Raw genomic sequence first — 13,507 nt, 5'->3', positions numbered from 1 at the left:
CATCGGCAGCAAAATGCTTCAGTACATGTATTGAGGTTGTGGAATGAAACTGACATTTCATATTTTATTAGGAGAAACACATTAGGGGCATGGTAGCATTCCATGCGGATATAAACACTTTCTGGTTTGTTGACCTGGAGGGAATTGTTTACCACATGAAATTAGTTGGTGTTTGATTACAAATATTCCTTAATTAAACTGTCAAATTGGAGTTGAATGGTTTAAGTATGTCCTGAACACACCATCAGCCTGTGTGTGTGTGTGTGTGTGTGTGTGTGTGTGTGTGTGTGTGTGTGTGTGTGTGTGTGTGTGTGTGTGTGTGTGTGTGTGTGTGTGTGTGTGTGTGTGCGTGTGTGTGTGCACATGCGAGAGCGAGTGAGAGAGAGAGAGTGTGTGGGTGTGTGAGAGAGTGTGTGTTTGTTGGAATACCAATTTACATCAGTGTCTGCCAACACAATGTGTTAGGTCTAGGGTGACATCCTTGATACCATGGCAACACCAAAACCTCACTTTGGGATGGCAGGTATTTAAAGGTTCATTTTCATACAACCTAATACTGCATTGAGTCAGTACTATTGTTCCACATATTTCATTGGCCTATTGGATTCCAATGCTACTATGGCAGGTCCATAAATAACATCTGGTGTTTTATTTGCCATTGTGGTCATACTTTGATGTGGTCTGAATTACGGAGGAAAAGGTCAATTACATTTAGGGTGGCCTAATGAATAAATCAAACTGATCTTATAGCTCTCTCTCTCTCTTTCTCTCTCTCTCTCTCTCTCTCTCTCTCTCTCTCTCTCTCTCTCTCTCTCTCTCTCTTTCTCTCATACACACACACACCGTCAAATCGATCTACACAGAGGCATAAAATAATGCTTAATTCCTTTCATTTTCTTCCCATTGATATTAGATTGGTAGGTAACATGGCTGAGGTGACCTAAACCCTGGATGTAATGAGCTGCCAGCCATGTTCTCCAGTTGAGCAGATCCCAAAGAACTGTGGGATCTGAGGTGGCACTGGTTAAGTTTCAACATGAAGAGGGGCGTCTTAGCATGCTGAGTGAACAGGCCCTTCTCTATCAATAGAATTGTCTTTAGCGCTTTTAGAATCATATTTTTGGTGTGAACCCTCCTTTTCCCTTTGGCGTGAAGATCCAAAAATGCATCTGTTGTTTTTCACCTTTTAGAGGGAATAGATTGTTTCTCCTTGCAAATACATCCAATCCTATGGGCCGAATAATCAATAGGCCCACTGTTTGCTTTCCCCCCTTTCCTACTGGATATGCTGTGCATTCAGCAAAGCTACTGTGTGGTAAGCAATGTAAATTAGGTCGATGTGTTCATTCTACTGTAGCCCAAGCCACAGCTCATTGTATGTGTCGGTGGTGGAAGGGACTATACTACATCCCTCTTTTTTTAGACTATGAATCACGTTAGTGAAAGACATAAGCATTGCCTTCAATGAAAAGGCTATGCGATGATGAATGGTTCTGCGTGATATTGAATGTTGTGATCAGAATGCGTTGTAGCCGTTCTAGCAGTCAGCCAACAGAAATATTATATGGTGTGGCAGTTACAATGGTGCCTCCGGCTCCCATGAATAATACAATAGATGATAACCAACACCCGACATAAAAAGATGAAACACGTTTATAAGTCATTAGGGCCACATATTCACATTTCAGAGACCTGTAGCAATATACATCTGTTTGAATTGTACCTTGTCCAGTCGTTAATTGGGCTACTCAATCCAAGCTGTTTTATTATAGGCAATAGCCTACAACAAGATAACAAGTGAATGACTGATGCCTAATTTGCATTTCAGTAATGGCTGTTTATGTTTCATATTTTGTTTATGGTCATATTTCATTCTCTCGTAGCACTGCAAGTTATCTTGGTTGGACTGATAAGAACTCATATAATGTGCGAGCACAAGCGCAGTCATTTCACATCTTAATTCAATCTGATGTGATCCACCATGCATCTGTAAGTGGACAAGACGATAATGGGCACATTACACGATTTTCAGTTTCAACTAGACAAAAAATAAAAATCTCAACATGCAAGCAAGGGGGTTCTATAAATACAATTTGTAATCTGACTGCTTTGCTCATAATTTGAAGGGATTTTTTGACCTTGCGGTGTTATAGCCTAGCTTTTCAAAGATCTAGGCGCATGACAGCTGTCTTTAGGAGATTCCTCACCTTTTCAGATAGCCCGCGGTGAGAGAAGCAATGAGGATGGGAGCCTAATTGCACTAAAACCGTACCGCTGCTCCCCATGGTATTTCTTCAAAGCCGATTCCCCAAAAGAGTTCAACAGCAATGTGATGCATTTAATGTATGGTAGGCTATACAAATATAGCTTAAAGTTTACCTTGAAGACGGAGCATCAGCCCTGTTCAATCTGGGGTAGTAAGCCTACCGCGTAAATTCTTCCCCAAATGCTGTTATGAGCGCCAAAACATTTTGACAGAATTCTGTGTAATGTAAATGGTGGTTCCTTGAGCGGACTCAGGTCTCCCAAAAATGTGCGCTGGATCCTAATATAGTCTGTGAGAATGGCCTTCGAAACCACCGATGTCCTTCAAGAAATCCATGACCATAGAAAGCAACATTCCAAGGTGGGAAATTCTCACTGGATGTTGGCTATCTAAAAGAAAACTGCAGGTGGATGAGGTCCCGCTATCGCTTTGAGGCTGCAGCTTTCCAGCTACAACACAGAGGATTGCCTCTGCGCATTTGGCCCGCATGAACCGTTTAATAGCAGAGAAAACGCCTTTGTAGCGATACGGCGCTGTCAACTGACTGCTGGTGCTGAATTCGGATCGCGCAGAAGTCAGATGTTCGCATCGCTTTTTCTCAGCAGGTCCGCCGGTGATATGCGGGCTCAATCAGACTGACACCCCACTAGATCACCTCTGTCATCCGGTCCGGGCGTCACACAAGTCGTGGACTATACTATCAACCTTTCCCCGTCAGCGAGCCAGCTCCATTTCGCGGGTGACCAGAGGTGCACTGCTGTGCTTGGAATGGTAATCGAGGGCACCCCCCAGCACTAGGGGCCATTTGTGCATTCATCCACAAACAGACAGACAGTTGCAATGCCTCCCAGCACAATCTTGCACCTGTCTACTGATTATTTAAATGAGTAGGCTATGTATGAACTCAATTTCACATCTGACAATGCAGTGGCCCTACAGTAGGCTATATGGAAATACTGTATAATTCACCATGCTGTTATTCATTTATCATCACAATGATTATGAGCTTAACACATTTATGAGCAAGCGTTAAGCCAATTAAGCTCAATGATGTCATGCAGTGACATACAAACACAATCTAATTGGTTTATAATAAGAACAGATATGCTGCAGGCAGATCTGCAAACAAGCAACCACACAAATAACCCAAAATGTATAGGCCATTGCACATGTGGTGACATAATAGCCTTACAATGTGTATGATCTATTGGCAAACTGAAAAATGACCATATATATGCTAATTTCAGAAGCTTTCAAGAGATGCCCAGGTAGCTGGGTACTGACCTGACTACTTCTGCAGTCAATAAGGCCACAAGAAAATGACAGGTTGGCGATAACCATCTTGGCACTCCCTGCCCTGTCTCTTGCACCCACTCCTCAGGCTAAAGCACAGGGCTAGCCAAAGGCTATTGCTGCTGTGGTTATGTAACAGAGGTGGTTTGGTGAATCACAACCTTGCTTGAGACCTGAATACTTGCGTTAGCTACATGAGATAATGTCTAGGTTTTAGCCCTGCGGGCTTACACGGTATTGTGACGTAAAGAAGTGCAGAAGATGACCTGGAATGATACATCGTAAGTCAGATCATCTTCTGATCATATACTACACTTTTTCATGTTGACAAAGCCCATGTGCGATCTCTAAATGCATTCTCTTAACAGGAAATACCATCAGTCTCATTGTTTTTGTCCTCAAAACAAAGCCTTTCCTGACTCTTACCCCAGCTCCTCATAATTCACAAGGTGTTGGGTTTCATCTACTACAGAATTGCACTGACGAGTTCTACTGCAAATCAATATAGAGCCTCATTCAGCCACTGTATACAGGCAGGGTTCAGATCAATAGAGACAGTGTGTACCCAAGGTGTTGGAATGAAGGAATCTATGGTGATTCCAGGAGCCTTTACAGTTTTCATCTGTCTAATACATTCTGTAGAATGCAGAAAATGACATCCTGTTGTTGTATCTTTCATTACCTAGTTAATCAATAAAGGACATTGTGACAAGGCAACTGTGTCCCACTTGTTCATGGACCAATGGAGTATTAATATCATTCAATCAAACCTTCATACTCTATTGGACCATGAATAAGTGGTCAATCTGGAGGTGGAAGAAACGCAAACCTGGTTAGCCGAGGTACTGTCTAGCGGAGTAGAAAACTTGAAAAAGAAAAAGAGAACAAGTGGAACATAGCCTTGGGCCCTTGGCTTAGGATATGTATCTGTTTTGCATACTATGGCAGGAGGTCTGGACCCTATTGGCACATGTGTTGGTATAGTAACTACAGGGTCATAGTTCTAAGCCCTGCACTGAACCGGCTGTTATCCCTCAATCACTATATTATTGCAAATGAAATCATCAGAAAAACTAAACACACACTCCAGAACACCAATTTAATCACAAAGCGCCTTACAAAGCCCTGTCTTTACAATCTGTCTACATCAACATCTGTAATTGATTGGAACATTATTGCTTCATTGTTCACAACTAAACCACTCCTCCCTCCAAGGGCAAACTGCAACACATTGTCTGGTCTGTAGAGAGGGTCATCGGCTGCCACCTGCCCTCCATCGAGGACCTGCCCCCCCGGGGGAAGGAGGCATGCAGGAAAGATCATTGCCTACCCCGCCCACCCCGGACACCCCATCTTCCAAAGACTCCCCTCTGGTAAACGGTTCAGGTCAATCATGACCAAAACAAACTGACAGCCGAACAGTTTCTTTCCCCGTGCTGTGTACCTCACCAATTGGCCATTTGGTCCATAGAGACTAAGGGACTATGCACTCTGTGCTGCGCACTGCATCAAGCCATCATTGAACTGTACATATAATAACTGCACTACCGTAATTGCACTCTGTTCAGCTCTGCACATTAACACTGTAAATAAACTGTACATAGGCACATGTTGTTGCACTATATCACGGAGCATCCTTACCTCTGCACATATATATTTATAATGCACATTTGTATATCCTCTCTGTAAATTCTCTCTTACTCTATAGTTCTATGCCTACATTATCTATTTTGTATATAATATATGTAAACTTTGTGTAAATTCCTCTGTCTGCATTCTGTTTGCAATCTATTGCTAGTAGCACCATATCACCAAGTACAATTCTACTAATTTTTTATTTACTTGGCGAAAAGGTGATTCTGATTCTTACAAACAACATATTAACAGACAGTTAATCCATTCACATGTTCATTTTATTTTACATTTGACATTTTAGTCATTTAGCATTTTATCACACGCAAAATTCCATTCACTGTTTCCTGTCGTTGAGGAGCTGTTTGTAGGTGAAGGAGTCAGCCCAGTCCCCTGTCCTGCTATTCTTCTCTAGGGACAGGCCCATGCTGTCTCTGGGGTGGTGGCGGTGGTCTGCGATGCTGCAGCTCCACAGCGGCTCTGAAATCCCCAGCAGCTCACGCACATGGGCAGAGATGGCCTACAGGGGGCGCAACACAGGGAGGAGGAGCTGAGCCAAATCATAGGGTCGATCTGGGTCATATTCAGTAGGGTACGTTGTAGAATCTTCAGATAGAAGTGTATTGTATTTTAGAATAGACATGCCTCTCTGAAATGTACAGAGTGAGGAGAAAATGGCAGCTCTATTCATATTATTTCTATCTGCAATGTTCAGTACGTTGCACCCTGCTAATTACAGGAATGTTCAGGTGTGCTTGAAATTTAGGGATAACCCTAAATTAATAAAATGCTATAAATTATGGTATGACCATGCTCATTAGAAATATAAACCCGGGTGCAGCTTAGATGCTGCCCTTATGAGTTGGCCTATGAAATATGAATTATTCTCAGTGCTGAATCCGATTGTCTGCATTTGGCTGTGTATGATATATCATGCTGTGAGACCCATCTTGAATAATTAGCCTACCACTGAGATGGGAATATTGCCCAATGTTTTCTTATTTGGGTTGAAACAATCCTGCACACATTCATGGTGGCTCTCCCAGGACATTTTAGTGCCTTAATTACATTTTACATTTTAGTCATTTAGCAGACGCTCTTATCCAGAGCGACTTACAGTTAGTGAGTGCATACATTTTCATACTGGCTCCCCGTGGGAAACGAGCCCACAACCCTGGCGTTGCAAACGCCATGAGTATAGCCTATATGTAGCCTAGACTATTTCTACTTTACATTCAGACCTTTTCGTTCAAAATCACTCTATTGAAATTTCAATAAGTATTCAATGCAGGCTTAGAATCTGAAAGCTTCTCAGCTTCATCTCCCTTTACCTTCATATCCTCAAAGTCTGTGATTCCTAATCTTGGCAGATCGCGGCAATTTACATAAATCAGCTTTTTTATGTGTAATGAGGTTCTCAGTGAAACAGACCTGGGTTGGATAAAGACAGAGTCGTTGAATATTCTCCATCAGCAAAGTAGACTGCTGTACACTAATGTTAGGCAAGCAAAAAGAAAAATTGAAAAGTTATTTGGCATTGTAAAGAAATGAGTAACTTCATAAAACAATGTGATAGCTCACTCACTGTATAATGTGGATATCCTAAGGATCCTATCCATTTTGCCACGGCCTTGCAACTTCAGTGAAGGAATTCCGTCTTGCCTGTGTGCGTGTTTGTGTTACCATAGAAACCGTCACATGTCAGGCTAGGTTGAAAGTGTTTATGTCATCTTCAAGCTAGCTGTCAGGAAAGAAGCTAATGTGCCACAGTCACAGTTTTCCATTGGGTCACATTACATTGCTCACGCCTGAATATAACATGTTAGGTATAGAAATAGGTTCAAATGCATCCTGATGTAACTTATTTATAGCAGTAAAACTCAGACCAAGGCCACATTATAAAAAGTGGAATCAGGATTCAAGTAATTTAGTGATTTATTGACTATGCTCTATTCTATACTATTATAGTTTATTCTACCTTATTCTATATTGCTTAAATTACTTAATTTAAAGTATGATCCGAAAAAACACCAGTTCTCACATGATACTTCACGCTCTGTTGGATAAGAAAAAAAGTTTTGTAAGGTAGAATGATGCACTCGATTTTGGACCAATGAAAGACATGTAACAGAGCTGGGGCGGGCACTAATTGCAATGGACAAATAAGTTGTGCATGGCTCGGTGTCCTGGGTAAGCGAATTTATACATTTTAGACCATTCCATTGGTCCTTACGTGAAATCAATATTTCCCGGAGAACCGGACCATGCAAAACGAATTTGCCCATTGTCAACGACGACTTGGTCCCTCTCATGAAAGGCCAGCCAATCCGCCTCATACATTTTGTGTTGTGTTTTTGTTTTCGCCAACTGATTGGATCTTTTCTAAGCGTTTGTCCTCACAGGTTGAGTCCTCTTCACGGGAATCTAGCATGCCCATTTCACAGAAGAATTGAGTATCTGCTGCATTTATCAATGTGGCTAACCTTGCTGAAAGATCAAATAAAAGGTGCAGCTTTTGGTCTTTCTACGTCCTCAGTCTGTTTGACTTCATGAACGTGTGACTGCTAGCTAGCTAACCTTATCAGTGTCCAGATGTGTCTGTTTTGGGACTGTGTACTTTGGGCTGAAAGCAATCAGTCTCTTCTACCATGGCAGGGATTCTAGCGAGATCGTTATGGAGCAAAAAGGTAAACCACATTCCTCGTGCAGCTTTTCTAGCTAAATGCATTGTTTTATACTTGAGTGGCTAGCTAGCTATATAACTTGCTAGCATAGTAGCATGGCACGGTAGCTAGTTAGCTAAGTATCGCCACACTAAGTCTAAGCATGCATTTACGATTATATTTCCCATTTGACATTGCAACATGTAACGTTAGTTACTTAGCTATATTCTGTAGCATGTGGTCAATTAATGATTAACAGCTTGGACGAGTTAGCTCGCAAGGTCAACTAACTAGCTAACTAGCGTCAATGCCACAGTTAGTTAGTTTAGCTAACTAGTTAGCTAGCATGCTTGCAGAAGTTTAGGGTTTTGGATCTTAGCTAGCTAGCCAATGGAAACTTCACATTGAAAAGTGATCCTCGTGTGTTCTCTCTTCAGGCACCCCTTCAGATGGGTCGCATGTGTTATATGTGCAATCTTATAATAACTAGAGTTATGAATGGTCGTATGTATACTGTAGCTAGCTATCTAAGACTTGTATTAATATATATGCTCATGCAATCTACACATGCACGGATATGTTGATTGACATGGTCGATGACATGTCCATTGTGAGGTTGTCATTTCCCTGTCTTCTTGCAGCCCACCACCAAGCTGTTCATTGACAGCAAGTTTGTTGAGTCCAACACCTCAGAATGGCTGGACATTCACAACCCTGTAAGTATCACTGCTTACACACACACACACACCACACACAACACACAACCCCCCCCCACCCACAAAAAACACACCTGGTGGTGTACATACGAACACCAAACACAATGTATAAACCGGTCGGGTCGGAAGCTCGAGATGAAGATCTCTTGAGGGTGTCATATTTAATCAGTATGATTTGCAAAGTGTAGAAATGGAAGCCTATTCCTCACAGCCAATTGACCCTTGACATGTTTATGCACTCACATTCACTATAACTGCATCTACTTCAGGGAAACTTGCCATTGTTTTGCTTTTGGCAAGGCAACAATATACTGCTGTTGAATGCAGAAACAGCCACACATCCAGAAGACTATAACTCTCTTCCCTACAAATAATTAACTTTTAAATGTTAACCTAAAAATGATGATTATGTATTATTTATCATGTTAAAACCCTTGGTAAAATGCAATATTCTTATAGAGGAAGGCAGAAAAGTCCCTCTCAAACATTGTCTCACTAAAATGCTGATGTAATATGTAACAGAGCTAGCTGTAGTTGGCCTGAAACTCCATTGTTCTTTGTCAAAAGAAATGTAGTCAGCCTGGAGTATCCTCTGTCCTGGCCATTCATATTTAAAGTGTAACTCCAGGAGAGGTGCTACTTTGGACTGTCGTGGTTTAAAGGGGGAATTTCAGGGTTGTATTAAGTAAGGTGAAACATAAACAGACCATAATGAAACGCTGTCTGACTCAACTCCCTATTCTACATGATATAACCTTATACCTGTACGCAATACATTTTTATTTCAATGTTCTTCAATGTTACACCCTCCTGGACAGGACCCTTATGTGGTTTGTCTCCATTCACAATGACATGGTTATTTATCTCTTGTCCTTCTTCTCTCCCTACCTCAGGCCACTAACGAGGTGGTGGGTCGCGTGCCCAAAGCCACCCAGACAGAGGTTAGCTGCAGTAGATTCCTGCTCCAGGGCCTACGCCTCCTGGTCCGAGACCTCCATCCTCACCCGCCAGCAGATCGTCCTCCGATACTAGCAGCTCATCAAGGAAAACATTGTAAGGAAAGACCCTGGTCTGAAAATGGGCCTCCATAGGAATAGTTCGCAAATGTTTTGTTCAATATAATGCATTTAATGCCTTTTGAACTGTATTGAAAATTGTGATCCACAGAATAAGCTACAAACATGTTTCTTGGCAAAAACCGGGGCCTAAAACATGAATGTTCATCAAAGATGATTGGTTAATTTATTTATATTAGTCTGTGTTTTCAGAAAGAGCTGGCCAGGCTGATCATGCTGGAGCAGGGCAAAACTGGCCGATGCGGAGGGAGACGTCTTCGGAGGACTGCGTAGGTAGATCAGTCATGTTAAGTAGGCATGGGAAACGAGAGAAAATGTTTATTTGAACGGGGAGATACTACAAAAACTTGTCTAATAAAATAGCTTATTTTAGTTTTCTCTGTATTGAAGTCTCTGTTCTGCGACCGCTATCTCCTTGCACCACAAGTATTTGACCCTCTTCCCACCACTTGTATGTCTTGTATGTCACGTCTCTCTACCCTCTAGAGGTGGCAGAGCACGCCTGCAGCATCACCTCCCTGATGCTGGGGGAGACCCTGCCCTCCATCACCAAAGACATGGATACCTACACCTACCGCCTGCCCATCGGGGTGTGTGCTGGTATTGCCCCCTTCAACTTCCCTGCCATGATCCATCTGTGGATGTTCCCCATGGGTATGGTGTGTGGCAACACATACCTGATGAAGCCCTCCGAGCGCGTCCCAGGATGCACTATGCTGCTGGCCAAGCTACTGCAGGACGCAGGGATGCCCGTCGGGAACCTGAACATCATCCACGGACAGCACGCTGGTAAGAGGGTGTGTGATGAGTCTTTATAAAACATGCTATTGAAGTGTGTGTGTGTGTCCTGTTTCCCAGGATGTAAGGAAAAACCAGGCTATGCTGATCATGTGTGTTAGTTAATGCCTGAGGTATATCGGTAGTTTTTGAATGGTCCTGTAGACCCAGCACTTTATGTTAAGTAAACGCTTTACATAATGTGTGTGTAGGTAAATGTGTTTAAGTGCCCTAGGGTGTAGCAGTCAATATAGGAAACACTGTTTTTTTGTTGCAGGTTTTATTTCCAAGGTGATTATACCACCATCTTGTGCCCTTACAGTGCCATGTAAATAATGATGATGAGTGGAATGATATGACCTTTGACCTCTTTCCATAGCTGTGAACTTCATCTGTGACCACCCTGCCATCAAGGCCATCAGCTTCGTGGGCTCCAACCAGGCAGGAGAGTACATCTACGAGAGAGGATCCAAGAACGGCAAGAGAGTGCAGTCCAACATGGTAAATATGATAACCGACAACCGTTCTATGAATAGGGAACCCTTAGACACTTAGGGAAATATGTCTGCCTTAAATGGTTTACAGTGCCCTTAACCATACTGCAAGATGACTAGTTCTACTACATTAGCAATACTGAACAAGTAGATGGCTAAAGGTCCTTGAGGTTTTTTTCTTGAGTTTCTTATTGCTTAGGTCTTTGCACATTCCTAAAACGCATGGCAGTAAACCTACCAACCCTTGTATTCTGCCTCATAGGGCGCTAAGACCCACGGTGTGGTGATGCCTGATGCAAACAAGGAGAACACTGAACCAGCTAGTGGGCGCGGCCTTCAGCGCAGCAGGACAGCGTTGTATGGCTCTCTCAACCGCCATTCTCGTACGTGAGGCTCGTGATTGGCTCCCAGGGCTGGTGGAGCGCTCCAAAGCCCTGCGCGTCAATGCAGGTACCTCGCCCTTTTACCTAAAGGACTTTCACTACCCTGTGTGAATTTCTGGTATATGACTTGTTTTGTTTTTTTCCTTAGCAAAACTTCTTCAAAATCAATATTTTCCCCCTATGTGAAAAAAACCATACATTTCAAATAGTACATCCAATATGACTGCCAGCGCCAGTCCACATACTGTATCATTGCTCAGAATTGGTTTGTCTGTTCAATGAGTTGTAATTGTATTGGGGGGGGGGGGGGTGTAACCGACCTGGCTTTGAACCTGGGTCAGCTGAGTGATTGATGACTGTTAGCACGCTTAGCTATAGCCTAGGTTTCCACATCTACAAACTATTCAGGTTACAGTATTGCATAGATCATGTAGGTTTTGGTGAACCATCTCCACTACACTTGGAAGGGTCTTACATCAATGGAGCATGTCACAACAACGTTGAACCTTGGTACAGTAGAAATGACACTTTGACATAAGGTTAAAAAAAATATTCACATACTTTTGACATACCGAGCTGCAGTAGCTCTGTTACAGTAACCTGCAGGACTAGCTAACTAACTAAAGCCCCTTCTCGTGGGTTAATAATGTCTGGCTGGAGTTAGAGGCCTGACTTGACCAGTGATGTCTGTCTGCTATATGGGGAACTTGTCTGATAAACAATTAGTCACATATTAATGGTTGTGTAGTCTTGTCCATATGGAGGAAAGATAACCAATATTTCAACACAAAGTACCTTTGTCAACCTGGCGTATTCAGCTCTAATAATACGTTTTGACGTATGTCGATTGGGGGTTTTCAGCTGTTGGTTCCCACGGCAATGATGAGTGTGATGCATACGTGGCGGCAGGTAGCTTAGTGGTTAAGAGCGTTGTGCCAGTAACCGAAAGGTCGCTGGTTCTAATCACCGAGCCGACTAGGTGAAAAATCTGTCGATGTGCCCTTGAGCAAGGCACTTAACCCTAATTGCTCCTGTAAGTCGCTCTGGATAAGAGCGTCTGCTAAATGACAAAAATGTAAATGTAATATGTGCAACTTTCTACTTTTTCTCATGTTCATTATCCTTCAGGTTTTTGCGTGTACATCTTTGACTCGTACAGTTCTATGTGTATTCTCTTCCATAAGCATTATGTCATACCACTTCACCTATTGTATTGGATCTCACCTGTCAAAGCTTCTTTGCCTTCAACTCATTTGGCAGGTCTACAATAGTAGTACATAACAGTCCACTCCGTCTCTATTTTTGACATAATATCATATAGCACAGGGGTTTCCTAACTTTTTCACTCAGGCCCCCCTTCCAACATTGGGGAACATCGCTCGCGCCACGTCTGTCTATGGGCACAAGCGCTGCTCATGACACAAACTGTTCACACCCCTCTTGTTGGCGGAGAGAACATTTTGTGATGGGGTGTAGAGAAAATGTTGCAGTTTTAAAGCAAATTGTCTTGCAATTCTATACATTTTGCCATGTCCAATGTGTATTCATGTGATATTTGAGTGACTCAAACATTACAACAATCTATGGGCTAAAAGTCGTTAGCTGACATGGGCTAGTTGATCTGGACATTTATGACACGTTATAAATGGCTCTCTAAGGTATGCAATGACTGACATGATGAAAACTGATGATGCACTACTTAATGTCAGGCATTTTCGCCCCAGCCAACGATGAAGTGCTACACGGAGAACATCTTTGGGCCGGTGCTGGTGGTTCTGGAGGCTGACACTCTGGATGAAGCCATCTCCCTGGTCAACAACAACCAGTACGGCAACGGAACCGCCATCTTTCACCACCAACGGAGCCACCGCCCGCAAGTACACACACGAGGTGGATGTTGGACAGGTGAGCCATAGTTCAGAGACTTCCGGTAGGTGCTTGGGGAAGTAAGACTTGTGTGATTGATGTCCAACATTGCAAGTAGTTTCCCATTGATAACTTCATTTCTAGATAGATGGGTGACTATGCAGTGATTCATACCTTGTGGTAACTCTGTGAGGATAATTAATGTCACTTTCATTACATTTTAGCATACGCTCTGGGAGCGACTTACAGTAGTGAGTGCATACATTTTAATTCGTACTGGTCCCCCGTGGGAATCGAACCCACAACCCTGGCGTTGCAAGTGCAATGCTCTACCAACTGAG

General features: G+C 42.8%; 1 pseudogene across 1 annotated transcript; it reads left to right on the top strand.

Moving 5' to 3' along the window:
• Positions 1-7,749: 7,749 nt before the first annotated feature.
• Positions 7,750-13,179, top strand: LOC311108794 (methylmalonate-semialdehyde/malonate-semialdehyde dehydrogenase [acylating], mitochondrial-like; annotated as a pseudogene). Its single transcript, XR_014615899.1, has 8 exons — positions 7,750-7,878; positions 8,496-8,570; positions 9,464-9,623; positions 9,839-9,915; positions 10,133-10,435; positions 10,803-10,924; positions 11,180-11,367; positions 13,010-13,179. The product of XR_014615899.1 is annotated as a methylmalonate-semialdehyde/malonate-semialdehyde dehydrogenase [acylating], mitochondrial-like (transcript).
• Positions 13,180-13,507: the final 328 nt, after the last annotated feature.

Source organism: Coregonus lavaretus (assembly GCF_964263955.1).
Source record: "Coregonus lavaretus genome assembly, chromosome: 33".
Classification (NCBI taxonomy): domain Eukaryota; kingdom Metazoa; phylum Chordata; class Actinopteri; order Salmoniformes; family Salmonidae; genus Coregonus; species Coregonus lavaretus.
The sequence above is the reverse complement of the archived record's forward strand: the minus strand, read 5'-3'. Positions and strand labels throughout refer to the sequence as shown.